The sequence below is a fragment of the Rhopalosiphum maidis genome, chromosome 2 (assembly GCF_003676215.2).
Source record: "Rhopalosiphum maidis isolate BTI-1 chromosome 2, ASM367621v3, whole genome shotgun sequence".
NCBI classification, from domain to species: Eukaryota; Metazoa; Arthropoda; class Insecta; order Hemiptera; family Aphididae; genus Rhopalosiphum; species Rhopalosiphum maidis.
In genome coordinates, this window is record NC_040878.1 from 75,470,251 (window position 1) to 75,490,112 (window position 19,862).

Below are 19,862 nucleotides of genomic sequence, written 5' to 3' on the forward strand. Positions count from 1 at the left end.
CCGTATGTTTACGAACGGCGCAATAATACGACTTGGGCGGCGGTGACCCTGCGGGGGGTTGAGGGGGCCATAATCGATAGGTAGGCGGTGATGGTGGGGTCGCGAGGGGAAAGTAGTTCTCACTCATACGCACAATCGATTGTCGGTGGAGCCATCGATGGCGGGGCGGTGGAGTGCTCACTGCTCAGCTGCGGCGGCCAGTGGCAACAGCAGCAGCAGGTCATCCTCCTCTCGCGGCGGCGGCGGCGGTTGTTTACGTTTCGCGACACCCGTGTACGTACGTAAGGCAAGACAGCACTGCGCAAGCGCCGGCCGAACGCCCGCGCCGCGCCGTGCTGTAGCGTTGCGCTCCACCCCTCCGCCCCGCGCCAGTATCACACGCCGTCGTCGTTAGGAGAGGATTTCCCATTGTGGCGCGCGTGTTGTTTTGTGTTCATTCGTCAGCTGTTCGCCGCACCAGACGCGTGCACACCACTGTATTGTCCACACGCACGTATCGGTAACAAATAAGCGTTTTTCCGTTTCTTGTCGCGTTGTCGTTTCCTCGTCGAATCTGTACCGACAGCGAGTCGACTTGACGTGGTCACCTACCTCCGACATCGTTACACTTTCCACCGCCGCCGCCGACACAGCGACTTGCCGACAGACGACACCGCAGCTACCGTCGTCGTCCGCGCAGGTAATAACCGCCTCCTATATGCTTGTGCAACGTCGTCCTATAAGCGATAACTATCATCGATATATTCGCACATTATCGTATAGGTAAATCTGCGGTCAGTTTTCGTTTTTTTTACGATCAAGTCATGTCCAATATCAGATAACGCTAGCAGAACTCAATCCAATAGCCAAATTAGCGTATTATTATATTTTAACATACTACTGCATCGTTGTTATCACTTTTTTATTCCAGAAATACTTTTTAAGCCGTAAATTATACCATATTGTGCATGCTATTAAATTGCGTACAGTTAAAAAATATCAGCGATAGTAATGGCCGAATAATCCCTCTCTTCGGTCTTTTTTACCCATATCATTATTTTAGGTGCTTACTAATAGTTGAACAGCGTTCAGTGTTTTTAATATACATAATACTATTAAAATTAACTACCAGCGTACCTTGGGTATTTTTTTTTTTTTTGGATTTTGGATTTAGGATTTTTATTTTGAAAACAGTCCCCGCACGCCGGCCAAAATAGGATTATCGCTTGCACCCTTTTTGCACATCTAGCTGTAGTGGCTCCGCGGTATTGCGTAGTTAATAATGTTTTTTAGCCACCGCTGTCGCTTCGTGCGCACGTGCGCACGTGCGATTTATTCGCGCACGCAGGAGAAGAATAATGTCGCACAATGATTTTTTTACTTTCCTGCGACATCCTGTATACGAAAATCCATGAAAACGCATCGACCGGTATTCGTGATTTTTTTCGGGTTAGGTTGTAGAATATCTCGTTTCAAGCTCGTAAATATTATAATATTATATTATATTTTAAAATTTCCGGTTGGTGGGTTAACAAACTACTAGTCATTAACAGTTATAACATAAATTGTTAGTGTTGTTCTCAAATCACGACAAACGTTGAGACCTCAATCACAATCAAAAATATTACAATGCTTTTTCTATATAAAATTGCATTTTATTGTATACCTACTTAGTACTAGGTATTTCGTAGAAGCCATACAGTTGAAATACATTTTCCCTAACACTGTTTGCGGTTATTGATTTGTCGTTCATAATGTAAATTGAATTTATGTTAACAAATCGTTTAATCAATTAAATCTTCTACTACAGTTATTATTTTTAATTTTATGTGGCCACAATAAGGGTATTAAAATCGTTAACAAATAAATGAAAATTAATTTCAACGAAATCGCATACGTTTACAAATTATATTTCAAAAGATTGCTGCACGAGTGAAATTATGGTTTGCTTAATTTTTTTGCCCAACTATATTCATCATATACACGCGAACGCTTTATAATTACCTATATTAATCATCAATTTCATAATATATAATGTGCTGTATGAACATAAAAATGCTCTTATAATAATAATAATTATTATTATTGTAATTTGTCTGATTTTAATTTTTTCTGCATTTTGTCATTTTGAGTCTCTGACATAATTCCTACAACTTTATTTATGGTTATACGCGTATTCGAAGTGAAAGCTTACTATGTTACTACAAAAACTTCATATAATAATATGCTATATTTCATTATCTAATTACACGAAAATAACCGAACTTCTTTTTCTCGATGTGTAGTTTGACAACGACTGTTAAAAACTGTTTATAAAACAATAATTTCTTTCTCTTTGAACACGAATGCATTTTGTCTATGCATAATGTGTATGAAAGTATAGGCACCCATTACCGGGTGGAACCAGCCTACTGCAGACTGCAGTGGTACATTTTAACTCAACAACCCATTTTGTACCTCTTATACGTGTACGAAAGAACATAAGTATACAACCTATTCTGCAGTGAAACTACAGTTAGGTAGATACCTTGTTTTATAACTAGTAAGATATATATTTCCACTACGCGTTCGACGACCTACGTGTGTCTCGAACGTATAATTGCTGGACATGTGATTAAATTTTGTACAAATGGGGTAGACATAATAATATGATTAATACATATATATATATATATTATAGTCTTAACTTACTGGACGTATTTAAAATGCATTTTCTGTTGTTTCCCGACAAAATTAATTAATATATTACAGGTGATCCATTTATGTTTCTTAATTGTTCTATACACTATCATTATTTTAAAAAGTTTTGACATTTATTAAATAATTTTTTTAGAAGATAAATTTGTCAATTGTCAATAAATATTTTTTTTTCATAGTTTATTGATGTCATTAAAAAACAATATTATTTTTATCAAAAATGTTGTGTTATAATGACAAAATAATGTAAAAATAATATTTTTCAAAAGTTAAAAATATTGTAATGATGAGAGTACACTAAAGAACTGAAGAATTATGTTGTTTTTTGGATACCAATATTTGAACTGTGTTTGTTACCATTTTTCTACACTTGCTTTTATTCCTTATACGGCTCTACAGTCTATGACACAATAATATTATATAATATTATGTTTTCCTTCATCTTATATTTATTTTATACAATAAAAAGTTGGTTATTTCAAGATGACAAAAATTACAGGTAGGTCGTCTGATAGAGTTTCGTGACCCCTGACGAAGAACTTCGTATGTAAAATGTACATAATATACTATTAATGTCCTTATATCTTTTAGTACAATATAATGTCAAAATGTGTAGGTTTTTTTTTAATTTAACGGCCGTTGATCGTTTCACGATAACAACTCGTTTTAAAGCACATAAGTCGTACACGGCCTATGTGGAGTCACACGAGATCGGCCGGGTCTCCGTGACGTGTGACCTATAAATTATGTACGAAATGCCAGTAACGAGGATTTTCACTTTGAATATTGTGCTTTTACATCAACCGTGATATAATATGCCTTTAAAACTACAGTAAGTATATAGGTAGGCGCGTACCTATCACGAAGTCCGAAAGTACATTATATTTTATTCTCCAAAGTAGGTATCCATTATTATTTTTGTATTGCTTACCTATCTGTTGTATTTGTGATTTTTTACCCACGACAGAAATATCGATTTTACATGGTTTTATAAATAAATAAATTGTAACTACAATTTTGTGTGTATATATATATATAATATGCATATACCATCAATCATGTTTACCTAACATTTTTTCATTTAATAATTAATTTATTCGAACTCAGATTTTCGCAATCTTTAAGTAGATTTAGGACTTTATTGTCAAATCGTTATTAATTTAAATTTAAGCAATTCAAGAAATATACAGTGATAAAACAAACTTTTTTTCTTCAAATGACAATCGCCCTTTTTTTGTTGTTAGTTGTTAAAAAGATTATTTTTAATCTTCCAATTTATTGCGTACCTACAAATAATGTACGTACGTGTTTTGAGAGTTGTAACAGTAAAACAATATGTATCTAGCTTACAACTTGTTATTGTAAACTTTTAAATAAACGGTTAAAAGCCCATTAATATTATCATGTAGTATGCGTAGTTACGTCAAATAATATCAACGTTAGGTACTTACAAGATATCTTATAATAATAAAATAAAATATTTATACAAAACAAGAAATCAAATATATATATTTTAAGAAATTTGTTTTTAAATTGATTTATAATGGTACATATTGTCGATAATGATAAAATAAAGCTATAAATAATTTTAATAGGTTATTTTTTAATTAAATGGAAAATTTTCGGTTTCTTCTATTCGAGTTGATATTATTTCAACGAAGTTAAAAAAACCAACTATACTTTGCAACCAGCTGTATTTATTCATATACGTAATATTTTGTGTAATTAATGTCACAATCGTAATATTATAATATTCAAAAGATAAGTACCTAAATAATTCAAGTAGGGGCAAACTGTAGTTATATTAAACCTTATTACAGAAGTTTCGAAGAAATGTAAGTATTTATATGGATAATTTGGTTCTTGAAGTCGCCGCGAAAATGAAATACGTAGAATTTTCATTCGATAGTTCTACGAACAGCCTATTAAACATGTTAACAGTGGTTGTCAATTATGACATTTATTTTAATTCATAAATCATAAATCATAATCATCCGTGTCATTATATTTTTATATAAAATACAAATTACAAGGATAATAATAATTATTATAAATTAATAGGTAGGTACTATATGTAATAATAACATAGTATAAGCTATCTATGCTTAAAATTTTAAAACGCATGCATATTTGATCACAGCTATAGTGGCTATATAGAATATTCCAAGAATGATTCTGTATACTAAATTGGTTAAGGTTATACTGTTTAAAAATTATAATCTTGTATCAAAAAAAAAGTTATTTTGTAAACTTAATTTGTTAGTAATCTTTTTTAATTAATCAGCCATTTTTTTTTAAATTTACTAAATCACACTTTTTTTTTATTACGTTTTAATTTGTTTTCAAAATGTATTCGTATTTATCTATTTTAATATTTAGTCATTTTATATGTTTCATAATTTGCTTTAAAAGTTTTATTACTATACAGATATCTTTATAAAGTTTCTGTAAATGTCAGCACGTTGACGGCAAGGCCCTGTTAAAAACTATCTCCGTTCATTCTAATAAGATTAAAATAATAAAATATGTTCAGATAGGTGGGTTAGACACGTGTGTTATTACTTAACGAAATTGAATTTATATGTACCTAAACATTGTTATATATTATAAACATCTACACAGTAAATTACATAGTTACCCTTCATTAATGAATAATTATATAATAACCCATATTTATTTTTAGTCAAATGAATACAATAATTTTGTAAACCTAAGAATGATTGGAAGAAAGGCCGGCCGGGAAGCAAATTAATTTAAGTATTGACTAGTAAATAATTTCTGATTCTTTGAAGCTTTCGTATATTATTATGTTGGCTGTATTTTTATTGGCAGTTCTGCAAATAAATATTGCACACCAGTCACTGAAATACTTAATATTCATTGTTGTTCGCCTTTTGTTAGTATAGTCACACTAATACATACCATTGAACCTTGATAATGAAAATAATGAAATATTGAATTATAATATACATACTGCATTTGAACATTACTTTGACCATGAAGAAAATTGTTGACCATCGTACTATATTTCCATGTAGACGATAGTATTATGTATTCTTCTTTTTTACTGTGTCGAATAAAAGCTAATGATATAATCTATTTTCGAGGGGCATTCATTCGTTAAGATGGACTGTCCACATTTAATTTGCACTCACTGTATGCACACTCAATCACACTCGCGCGCATACATTTATATTAAACACGACATATTCAATACTTGCCAATATTCAGCTGTCAGTTACATATTTTATTTATACACGTATATACATTTTTTCGTAAGCTTTTTTCTTTTTAAGCGATTTTAAATATACACACACACATATATATATATATATATATTATGTAGCTCTGGTAGTGTGTTGAATACAGCCTTTGTATAACATCAACTTGACACATTTTAAAATTATGAAACTGTATATAGGTAGTACGATTACATAAAAGTATGGCGTCTATACGCTTGTAAAATCTGAAACTCGAGAATAATTAAAAAGAAAAAAGTAGTTAAAGTAGTTCAGTGACGGGATCGTTATTCGCACAAAAGTCCCATCAAAATAATATGCAAGAATTCTATTCAACTACAGCAGTGTACACATATACAATCACATATAATACATTAAAAGATTTTTTAACGTTTTAATTTTCGATGTACAGAAAGCAAAAAAACTACCTTTACTCAAACATATTTTTCTTTTAAGTTTTTTTCTTGTTGTTAATACATAGTCTTTGTTTGGAAACGTGTGTAGACAATATCATAAGGCATATATTATTCACAGCATAAACGTTCGATTAAATCGTAAAACTATTTCTGTTAGATATTTACATGTATTCGTATAATAGTCATGATATTTATTCAAGCAAAACATAATTATGTTTTACTATTAGTTATTAATTATTACTGTTATTAGTAATAAATGAAAATACATTTTTATTTACAAAATATAACAATATAAATTTTTTTAATAATCGTATCATATGTTTAGGTATAGGTACTCTTGAAAACAAATTATGAAAAAAGAATATAATACCAGTAATTCGTTTAGACTGTTTAGAGTGTGACCTACTGGGACCGCTGATCTACTATAATTGTATAAGATAAACTGAGATAAAAATATATTAATTCCAATTATATCTGGAGACATTTTTCGTGGGACTACCCATAAAAATCATTCCTCTGCAGATATCGACTATATTCGTTAAGCTATATAAATCATCTATAAAATGTAAATCCTGTAAATGGACTAATAAACAAATAATGCTTGCGGTTTATATTAAAATTTTTAATGGACGAAACTATAATGAAAATATTATTTAGCTGAATGTTATTATCGTTAGATAAAAAAATTCTAACAATTTCATAATATATTTTTCGGAAAATGAAAAAAGTTTACGTTTTATAATTTGAAATAATATCCGTTTTGTTTTTTGTACGGTAGTATTTTTTTTCAATATCATATACATTTTAATTGCATTTGCTAGATATTTTTTTTTTCAATAGACCGTACGCTAAACCTAAAAATGCCCGACAGGTTACAACGTTGCTAAACGAATGTCATATGCCTATATATCGTGTGGGGTATTTATATTATTTGTAGGTATGTTATGTATGTTGTTGTATATATAGTAGTTTGTTGGAGAAAAGTATGTACGGTGTAATACGGTGATACTGTGGTACGCCTATAGTGACACTGAACAAGGGTTTAGGTTTAGTATAAACTATTTAGACCAAATATCAAGGGGTTGTTTGTGGTATTGAAAATTAGAGCATTATACTAGTTGTGCATTTTAAAAGAATAATTGCTAATTTCACTATTGGTTATAATTTTATTATTTTGTTTAAATAATTGTTATTAAAATGGTATGTGTGTTTCCAAATCTATTTGTTATATGGAGTTACCCTTTTTGTATATTGAGTTCAACAACTTAAAGATAATTTTTAAAGCATATAGCTGATAAGATTCAATAATATATTTGACAAAAAATTATCTCGGAAAACTCATGTTCATACCATATGAAATTGTAACACCAAAAAAATAATTAACAATTGTGCAAGTTAATCACCAACTCAAACAAAAATCTTAGCGTATTATAACTTTAAATGTTATTCTAATAAATATAATGTTGTGAAATAATGACATGTTTTAATAATAAACCGTTATAGTTATTAAAATTGTATAAATTACGTTTGTACGCATCGTAATATAACACAAAAATGTATTAAGTTTAAATATAATGTATTTTTTTATAAAAAGGATGTAGGGTGGCGAAGTCCCGCAGTAATGTATTGCGTTTAAGATAAAGGTTAATGGGGTGTTGATTTTGCAACATTTTTGAGTGTTGACCAGATCACAATAAAATATGTTATACTCAGTGCCAGTAAATAAAAAAAATAAATATATGGTGGTGTTCAGAGTTTTACTGGGAACCGTGTTCGGCGTTTTAACACATCATAGTATTATTATTATTATTATTATTATTATTATAAACAAACTATATAATATCAAAAATTCCCAATAATAACTGTATTGCGAATTCCGGGTAATAATAATCGGCTGTGGCAGAGGCGCTTTCAAACGGGAAGGACGTCGTCGTTGTACTAAATATTGTTCAATAATATTATATTAAAATTCATAATATTCGCAGGCCGCAGCCGTCTCGTTTCGTTGTTTTATATACGAAATTCATCACCGTATTATGTTAACATATTATTATATTAATATATCTATCGTATTTTGTTTGGTAGTGCAATAGTACAACCAATGTATTTGTAAGTCTTAATACGAAAGCTGACGAATGGTCGTTACGTTTCCGTCCGCGATGCACATAATAATATATATGATATTATTACGAAAATATATCATCGTCGTAGTCGTAATTGTCGTCGCGGTCGTTGTTTGCCCAAGAAAATCTGTTGGTAGCGGCGTCTGTATTTTATGTATTATATTATATTAATATAACGCGATTTCCCCTACCGTCGCCCAAGTTACAAACGTACCTGGAGAGGGCATTGACAGCCGCCGTCCGCCGCCACAGTCCAGCGAAAAAACATAAAACGAGCAGCGATGGCGCGCAATACCGCTTTGAGCGGTCGACGCCACCGCCGGACACGTCACGGTGGTAGGGAGGTCACGTGAGGTTATTTTCTTCGAACCGTTTGCGACTTAAGAATTTTTCTTTGTTTTTTTCGCCAAAAGTCGAATCTATATAATATTTTGACCGTCTTAAGCTTAAAAAACATATATTAATTCCCTTCCACATTAATAAAAAGTCACTCCTAAAAAGTAGACAGAGTACCTGCTATACATTTTGTGTATGCGGATCGCAATATTTTTATCCGTTATAATTGAATGCTGTTGTTGTATAATTTAAGTGAGAATTTTTTTTAGAAGTTTTCCTGTCCGTTTTAGGTTTTGTTTGCACTCCTACATACATATAAACCCACGAGTTAATTCACTTGAAAACACGTATGAAATATATTATAACGTAGTTGTGCACAATAGATTTATTATTATTACGTACAACCGAAGGTTACTCTTATATAAATAAAAAATAATAATTAAAATATAGAACTTATTACTTTGTTTTATTTTATAGTCTATACTAATTCAATATTAATGTTTACATAGCTCATTAAATTAATTTCAAATCAAAGGCGTTATTATAATAACATATTATATATTATACATACATATATTATTATGTTGGATGCGTCACTATCATCAACAATATCGTGTGATCGGGTAAAAATCAATGCAATACAAAATATTATTATTTTGTGTTTTTGTCCGGACTTTCGAGCACAACGATTATTTACAACACAGTTCCAATGAATATCTCGAAACTTCCTAAATAATATCTTTTAATATCAAATTTAAATTGGTTGAATTTAAATTTAATTTATCACTAATTACTAACTAGTGTTTTGTTTACATACTAGTTTTTTTGTTCCCATAATCTACAATTCACGTGGTTAAAAAAAAAAACCTTATAATTTCTAGTACTGTACTGTTATAACTTAAAAGTCATAAAACACATTTATCAGCGAACAATTACCTCAGTTTATAATAAATATACCTACTTAATATTTAAACGATTACTTCAAATTGTTTTATCGTTCAATTACTCGTTCATATTTCATAATATGAATAGTATTTAATTACGTTGTTCTAATCCAGCAAGAACTAAGTAGTATCAACTAATGTTGTATAATAGTATGTTTAATTGCTATTTATATAGACTCATACATAGTATAATGAGATATTAATATTTAATACATTATAATAGTAAATAATAATTACACACTATCTTTTTTTTAAAAAAAATTGTAAACATAAAATGTACTATTGTCAAAGTTATAACAAAAACATTATATGCTAACACAAATAAATATATTTATTTAAGAACAATATTTGCCAAATATTATTTATTTTTAATCACAATTGTATGATACTATGATGCGCGTATTTAAACTATTAAACTAATAAGATTAAACAAAAATATTCAAACAATATAATATTATAATCTACTGCAATTGTAATATTTCAGTGTAATAAATATGATTGAAAAAATAACGCTATTAACACGTCATGAAATCAGTTTTTATTACTTAAAAAATTCTTAGTTATGACTAATAACACAAATTTAACATATTCGGGAAATTAAGAACAATTTTTACCCCTTATTATAGCGGCTAGTTATAATCAAATACAAAATACTCAATATAAACAATCGCCGCTATAGGTACACCTTGACATTTTCCGTAGTTTTTGCTGAGAATATTGAAAATAGCCATCGGCGTAGGTATCTATTATAGTATTATACTATAATTAAGGCATTTTAATAGCATCGAAACCGGCCGGACTCAGATATACCTACGAGTATTACGAAACGTTTTAACGCGGCTATTGTTGTTTTAGCTACCTGTTTTTGTCCATAGAGTGTCACAATTTAAAATTTTCCGATAAATAATAATATTATAGGAACGCATAGTAAATGTATTATACTTAAGTTCTGACGAATCTACTGGGATATACTTATAAATTTACCCTAATAAACAATGGCAAGCAATGTAATAAATAATAATATTGGTTTAACTCTGTATATTATATAGTACTATATTATACGTAATACTATTTCATATGTATAGAATAAATATCAGTACATGCAATATATATATATGTATAATGATAATTTTTATCAGTTATGACCTTTTGGCACATGACAGTTTACGGTGCACTACTGCACGCCGCCGTCTCAATTTATAATATATTTATACGTATAAATATTACTATATAATATAATATGTGTGTGTGTTTTATACAGTTTATTAAATTATTTCCGCTGTAAATATTTCGAAAAAAATATCTATCATACATACGAAAGTTTGGCTTTTGACCACGCGACTATACATAATATTATTATATAATATATATAGAGGCACCGTTGTCATAGAAACGAAAAACATTTCTTTATGATACTGAGATTTATTTTAACGTTTTATTATTTGGTATCGATGTGTGTAACGAAAAATAGTATATGATATGGTATGTAAGTGTATGATATTGTATTTTCTTTTGTTTAGTATTGATGTCGACAATAAATTTATTTGTTTACGTACATTTTGTTTATCGGAAAGTCGCAGAATATATCGTTGTATATCATGTACAATATTTATATAAATTATAAATATGTAATATTGTACATGGCCGATGCAGTTTTGTGTGTATTCCTCGGGAAGTGAAACATTAATCCAAAACGGTGACGAGGCTGCTGTTGGTTTATCGATTTTGTATTTGTTTGAAACCGTTTCTGAAATCATCACATCGAATCGTACAGCTGCATGATGATTGTCGTAGGGAGAGGTGGTAAATCATCGTATCCTCCTTCCTCGACTGTTGTGTTACAATGTATTGCATCATAATCGGGCGCTCCACTTGCTTTACTAAAATCATTATTTTTATGGGTATAATAATAATTTGAAAACAAAATTTTATGACAGGAAACACTGGTTCGGAGGGGATTAAAAGCGTCGCGTACGGTGTCGGCTATGTCGACGACGACAAAGAGACACATTTGTTCGTTATTGTTGTCGTAATGGTTTCCTTTGTCAAATGTACCAAATGATGTGCGCGGTCCATTTGTACGTCACTTTGATAGTTTTTCCGTCTCGGCTGTAGACAGGAAACAATAACACTGAAAATGCTCACAATGTACCTATAATATAAGTATTATTATTTTTTTTTAATTGTAATTTTTTAATCATGTCATCTACGATTTATACGCTTATCTATAAGCATTTTTTTTTTGTTAATTTTAAAGAAATCGCTCATTAGTAACACTTTAATCCATACAATTGTATTATGTAGATACCGAGTCACAAAACTATTTTCTTTTGAGATGACGCATGAAGGATTTTCAAACATATAATTCTTGTTTTAAATAGTCATAAAAACTATTATTGAATTGTTAATATTAACTGTAAAATATCATATAATACACTTATACACGTGCGTACACATAACTTCAGATGTGTTGGCGTAATTTCCTTGTAATCATGCACGGCCGATTAAAAATAATCGCGAGTCAGGAAAGTCGAGTTATTTTTCTCACGAGGTCCAACGTTTGTAAGTGTTAAGTAAATAGTGTATAATTATTTCAAAACGTGTGGATTTCTACTCATTCCGTTTTACTTACTGACGCACGATAATATACAGAAAACCCACCAATCGTGTGAAAACAGTAATCGATGCCCGTAATCGTTCATCACCTCCGTGTTAGTAATAACTTGATATCTTTATAACAAAGAAATCGCACATTGCATAATTTATGTACCCACCGGTCACCACTACGATAATTGTATGCAAAACGCTACACGCCGTCTGCATCAACTCGTAGACCGACGGAATGCAGGTGGCAAGAACTGTTTCGTCTGAAGACTACATAATAAAGTCTGTTGCTTATCTATAAATAGTATATTCTGCAAGTTCGTGTCAAAACTCAAAATATTAAGCGCTTATATATTAAGTAGGTACTATTACATACGGGCATCTGCTGCAGTGCTGCACCTGGTGTGGGATTAACATTTAACTACCTAGTAATATATATATATATATATATATATATATTTACATATATGTAAATGAGGATATAGCTTTATTGTATATTGTTTGTAAAAGGAAAGTCGACTAGCCGTCAACCCCCTGACTTGAATATATAGGTACATGAATGACAAGTCGTTCGTCTCACTGTAAAATGTTCATTTGTATATATATATTTATTTTTGCGATAACACACTATTTGCAGCTGCCTGGTGTTATTCGTCCGTGACTTTAGCGCAAAACAACAACGGACCCGTAGTTGTAAAATAAAGTGTGGCTGGCCGGGCATCGACATCGTTTTTTAACACCCACCGCAACATGTTCACACATCACACACGATACCTATATGATCGGATAATCCGATGTTAGTATTTACTATTTAAAGAGGCATGTGGACTTACGTGGCCTTATGGGTCTTTTTTTTCTCTCGGCATCAACTTATAAAACATAAAAACATATGATATTTGTACTTCTGATATATGAGTATTATACAATCTTATTATTAGGATTTTTGAATGTCAAAACGTTACTTTTACATTCGATTGAGGTTTTATATTACTAGTAATTATTATGGTATTATTACTATAATGCCATTATGGTTATAATTATTACAAAGTTGACAAGTTTTTTCACAATACATGAATTGTTCGTGTTGTATCAGTATTTTTTTCCACGATCTTTTTCAGCCTGCATCCTGTAATATTATATCGAAAAAAATATCTATTTCGCAATCAATTATTATCTACACATCTAAAAGCACACCTCAACAATGGTTTTTATTTAACTATAAGTAGTTATATAATATAATAAATAGATACTTACTCTAATCAGTTTTATTATAATTGTTCACGTCTTTTTTTTAATATTCATTAAATCTATAGGAAAAATGAAATAATATTATATTCAAAGTTGTGTTAAAGATGTTGGCAGTTGACTATTTAATTAAACTATTGAACTTAGTTTTAAAAGATTTTACTAGAATTCGAGTATAACCTTTATAGATGTAGAATAAGGAAATTGAATTATTTAAAATCAAATTTGTTACATGTTTATGGTCGGAGCGTAAAACCTCATTAATTATTAATGAAATTTATAGAGCTTTGACAACAAAATAAACTACGGTCTACGAATATTGAAATATAAATTAAACAGCCAGTCTTTACACATAGGTCGTTTATTTAAATCGATTTGGTTTGAAATTCGACTGTGTAGGTATAAGATAAATGTATATCTACAATGTCTGAAACATGATATCAACATAATATTATATTGTATTAGGTATACTCTTTGGGTGAATAATATCGTATAATATAAGTAAGCATAGAGTTTGCTATTATACGGTTCGTTTTGCAGCCCACGTTTTACATTTTAGGTGACCGAATAACGAAGCTCTTAAAGTGAGCGTCCTTAGTTTTTTTGTTTCGGTTATATTTATATATTATAATATAGTACATAATACGAATGCCATCATAAGACTACCACTAAAAGACGAGTGCTGCAGAACAATGCACACACGACTTTATACTTGGACGCATTATAATACAAAAAATTTCACGACTAATACCGTATATATATATATATATATTATTATGTGTGTGCGTTTAGATTACATCGCGTAGAACAATAGCTGGTAGAGGCAGGCGCACAAGTATATAATAATAGTTAAATTGTAACGGGAAACTAAATCGAACGGAGGCGGTAGGCCGGTACCTATATATAATATCGTATCTTATATTAATATTATTGTTATCTATTCCGCAAACGAATTTCGAGAATGATATGAAATATTGTTCGTCCGCGTGTGTAGGCGACACATCGATTAACATGTAATAAAATATTATCTACGAATCATTGTAATTTTACAATTATCTCACATTGTGATACTACATATTGGTGCACTTCGTAATCCCGTTGGTACGGCTACATAGTACATACTAACGAGACAATATATCATTATAATACACAGTTATTATCAACGCCGTAACTGGGGAGGGTCCAGGGGTCCGGACCTCTCCCCCCCCCCCGAAGTTTTTTTTCAGTTACGGCCTTGGTCACTATCAAATATTAATTGGTTTTTCTAACATATACTTTAATCATTATGAGAAGATAATAAATTTAAGGATAATATTTAAGATAAATTTATTAATTTAAAATATAAACTAAACAAGTATACTTAATGTATTAAAAACAATTGTAACTATAAATTATTATATAACACGTAAGTAATATTATTCTATTATTTTATTATAAACATTGAAAAATATCGTGAGGTAAATCTTTCTCTTTTCCTTTAGTTTATCATTGATGTGTGGTGATATTATAACTGTTGGACTGTCTCCAAATAAGCCAATCTGTTTATGACCCTTCTATAGGTAGGCTACGTTTTTACTCACGAGGATGCGTCTAAAAATTCATTCTCAACATTTCCTTTTGGCTGACACATCGAACAGTCATTCTCTCAATCCGACAGTATACCATCGCTAGGTATTATTATTTTTTCAGAGATTTTGCTTATAATATATTTGTTTTGTGGTAATATTTATAATTAACGATGATGACAATATATGTTAATAGTCATTAACGAATGGTATCAGACCATAATCATATAATTTATATTGCCAGAATATATAACAATAATTATTATTATGGCGACTGCCTGCCTGCAGCAGTCGTCGCGCACGGATCTACCACGTGTTTTTTCGCGGCCGCGTGTGCCATTGACCGCTGTGGGAATTAAGTATCTGGACAAGTGGACAACAGTTCTTAAATAATATAAAATAAATAAGTTAGTCGATAATAGTATCTCGTGATGGGCGTGGTGCGGGTTATAAAAACACAATTTCGGCAAAATAATATATTTTAACGATTAACGAATACGCTAAAACGTCAACACGTGACACGATATAACATTTAGACGTGGAAGTTGAGACATTTTGGCAGCGGCTTTGGAATAATAATGCTCCAGAAATAAATATAGAGATTATACAGAGACGACTAAAAAAAGAACTTCAGGGAATAGTAAATGGAATAGATGCGTCAGACATTCACGCGTGCAGATAATCTTCGAGAGCAGTATACAAGCACACCTCGCCAGTTTTCGTGCTTAATCTCTAAGGACCGGTGACTGGCACGCGAAGTAATATCGCCGTACGAATCGTCATCTGTTATGAAATGGTACAACCGAGAATCGCATTACAGATCACAACTACGCGTTGACCCGCAGCGGTCGAAGAAACGCGGCCTTGTACGACGAACATAATATCGACATCACGGATCTGCGTTCCTCAGAAAATCAGATCTATAAACCATTATAACATTAGATCCGTAATACTTGGGCGTAGGTATCAAAACAATTGTTTTCCTTGAATTTTACGGGTACAATGCGTTATGGGTTTATGACCATATACTTTGTAAATTATTGTAAACGAAACCATAATATATATCGTATAATTATATTTTGTCTCCGGAAACAAACAAAAAATGTATTCAATCAATAGAAGCACGATCGCCGTATTCTCTGGACCGGCATGAGTGTGCGACGGCGACGTCGAGTACAATGCCGAAAAGACACTGCGACGACCTGCACACGTATGGTATTATTATTTCATATTGTTGCATATTACGCCCCTGAAACAAAGAAACGTCTCGGACTCTGCGGGCACAGAACCAGGTGGCCCGACTGTGTTTTTCAACGAGAAATCATACAATACGACATATTATAATGTTATTAAAGTAATACCTATGTGGGTATTGTGATGATGGGCATCGTATTTTACAATTTTTGTTTTTATAAATCATTATTGTTATCCTTCTTGGACGAAGTGCAGTGTTATTAAACATCGATGTATTTTATTATAATGTATATTATTATGTTTCGTCCCGTCGATTCGGTTTCAAAAACAAAAATTGTATTCAACCAATATATCGTACACAATTTTTCCTCATTGTAGGTTTGGCGCGCGTTAGATCGAGTATTGTTTTGTTTCAGAAGCCGGTGTAATGATCGTGACACATTATATGCACCCGTTACAGTAGGTATAAAGTAGGTATAGTTTAATAAAACGCAGGTATACGTCTATACGCATGCACATCACATACGTCGTGTGTGTATAATACAATAATACGACTAGGAAATCGACGCGTAACGCTACTGTCTTTTATACTTTACGGTCTTACATCATATTGGTATGTGCTCAATAATATAACTAAATGATATTATTATTATCGAAGAACAATGACGCACTTGCGACGTTATAGTGGTTCCCACGACTGGAGTCATAGGCGCACGTTTATTAATGTATTATCTTATATTCGTTTAAACACAGTTTGTGACAAACTCGTCGCTCAGAGGGAGCTTCACAAGTTCACACCTTTATGTATAATATACGGTTTTATTAGTTAGCGGATACCTCTACGTCTAAATCGACGATAAGTGTGTAGCGATATCGAAGTTTCCTGTAATGTGTACGCACCTAATTTAATATAGCATTGTTTATTTAAAAATCCTAATAGCATAATCCGATCGATCAGAAGTCAGGTACGTTATAAATACAATAGGACTATAAATAATTGATTAAGGGGAAAGTATAAGAAGAAGCATACTGCAGCTGAACGTAGGGTCTAATTTCATCAGGAAATATAAATGATAAATACTACTATACTATAGAATAAGGTCTATGGATTTAATACGGTCATAGGTATTAACTATATTTAATAGCTATAAAATGTTTATTCGTAATTATATAATGACAATAATATTAAGATGTATGTCAAGGTTTCAATTTTTATAGAGTAAAATAAAAAGCTGGCTTATAAATTATATTATACACACTCGTAATATCTATGTATATATTTTTTGCTAACATTTTAAACTCGAACACTTAAAATAACGTATTCAGACAACGTCATACTACGAAAAAAAAGGTTTGCGTACGTCTATACTATACAAATGCCTGTACGTTTCGTGTGTGATATATGGTGACTGCAGATCACTACTTCCAAATTCCAATCCCCCTTGGCTTGGTTAGTTTAAAACCTTATAAGCGGATAGCTATATTACCCCATAAAGTAGATAGTCCCATGGGAGACTTTGAAAGAAATGCTCGCAGAATGACTGGTCTAGAACGGGGATGTCAGCATAAGTAGTTCATATGTATAATGGCATGGGAATATTATACGTTTCGAAGAATCAGTAAAACATATTATAAGAGCTTAAAATACGTATAAAAAGAAATAAAATCGGTAACAAACGTTTTGCTCGTGATAAAACTAAAATATTTAAACCCGGTGCCTACAGGCTACAGTTATATAATTATTATAGCCAGTTACCACTGAGAGTTTTAAATTTAATAACAATGTATGAGTATTGAGTACTATAAGAGTTCGAATTAAATGGACCAATAATGTATAAGGTTTATTTGCGCCTGTGCAGTATGCATTTTATACTTTCTTAAAACTCTTCATTTCGTATACAAATAATAATTTGTAAACTCATCCCATCGTTTCATAGAGTTATATTTCTATTGAAAATGCTCGTCCCGTTTCAGATTTTACCTTGTGTTTTTGTTCTTTGGGTGAAAAAATTGTTTTCAGTTTATATTAATGGAGAGGATTTTGATACATAATACGCCAGTACATGCGTTGTAAATTACAAGGAACTATGTGAAAACTATAAAGAGTATATAAACTGGGTAAAATGTGGTACGGAAACTGAATTCAAAATGAAAATATCAAATAATAATGTAACGTAAGTCTTCTTTCAAATATTATGTAAAAAAAACAGCTGTAACTCGTAGAAGAAAAAAACTTGTTTAAATTAAATTTTTATAATATTATAATTCTGACCTAGTTTTATTATTTTATTCAATTTATTCGTTGCATCATGTCTTTAGTCATTAGAGTAAACAAATCTAGGTAACATTTTTTGTTCAAATATTAATGCATATTATTATTGATAATAAACTGATTAATTGGATCAATTAATTTTTCTAGGATTATTTTATGAAATTAGTTTATTAAAATATTTCCAAGAGGTAAATCATTATTACACTGTATACCTAATTTGAAATTCAACTACAATTAAACAAATCGGTATTTTCAACTCTGTTTCTACTGGTTACTACATTTCTACATTTATTGATTTTATAAATCATAATATATAATATGTAACCTTTGTTTAGTTATATTTACTTATAAGTATAATTATAAATATTAATTTTATTACATATACAATTATGAAAAACGATTATAATTAATAAATTTCAGATAATATACTGATAAAATTTTTATTTCCTCAAATATTTTATTCAAATTTTATAAGTAAGTAGTGACCTGTTAAGCCATTAAGGCATTATCATCGGTATTAAAAATAAAATGTTTGTATCGAATAACAATTTTATCAGTATGGTTTATAGAAAATGTAATTTAATCACGTTTATTTTTGTTCTTAGACTTCTATAGACTATAACACATAAGATAATCGCTTTAAATCTCTACAATGTTCTTTTTGTTTTTATTTTATCGTGAGTAGAGTACTATAATTTGAATGTTAAATATCTACGAGTCGGGGAATGCTATCGATATTGTCCATCTCACGTGCAAGACAAGTGCCCATGTCGATTTAATGCGCCGTAGTAAACATTAAGTATTAATTTGTATTCAACGAAAAAAATAATGGAAAATATTTGTAAATACTGCATATGATTCCAATTATATGAATACGAATAAAAAGTGTATATCATAAAACTGTATAGTCAAAGAATAATGTTATATTATTATTTATTAATTATTATGCACATGCGTTTTGTGCAAATAATGTAACACGCATTTCTCATGGTGTATATAATTGTCCGCTAGTCGCTATAATAGACTATAACTGTATAACAAGATTTCACTGTGCCAACTTAAGTACGTCGTATCATATAATATATTATAAATAATTTACAATAACTGTACGTCCATACATAGTGCATACACAAAAAAAAAACAAAGACATATGACTTAAATTGTCTGGTCTATTTGAATCGATTTATTGCTCATTTAAAAATGTATATAGAATGACCAAAAAAGTTTTGAGTTATTCATCTAAATGTA

General features: G+C 30.7%; 1 protein-coding gene across 1 annotated transcript in view; it reads left to right on the forward strand.

The window, feature by feature from the left end:
* The first annotated feature begins 406 nt into the window (after nt 1-406).
* Nucleotides 407-19,862, forward strand: part of LOC113551717 (protein yippee-like 1) — a 36,224-nt gene continuing 16,768 nt past the window's right edge. Inside the window, exon 1 of the mRNA XM_026954131.1 lies at nt 407-679. The gene's annotated coding sequence lies outside the window, so the exon portion shown is untranslated. The remainder of the gene's footprint in view (nt 680-19,862) is intronic.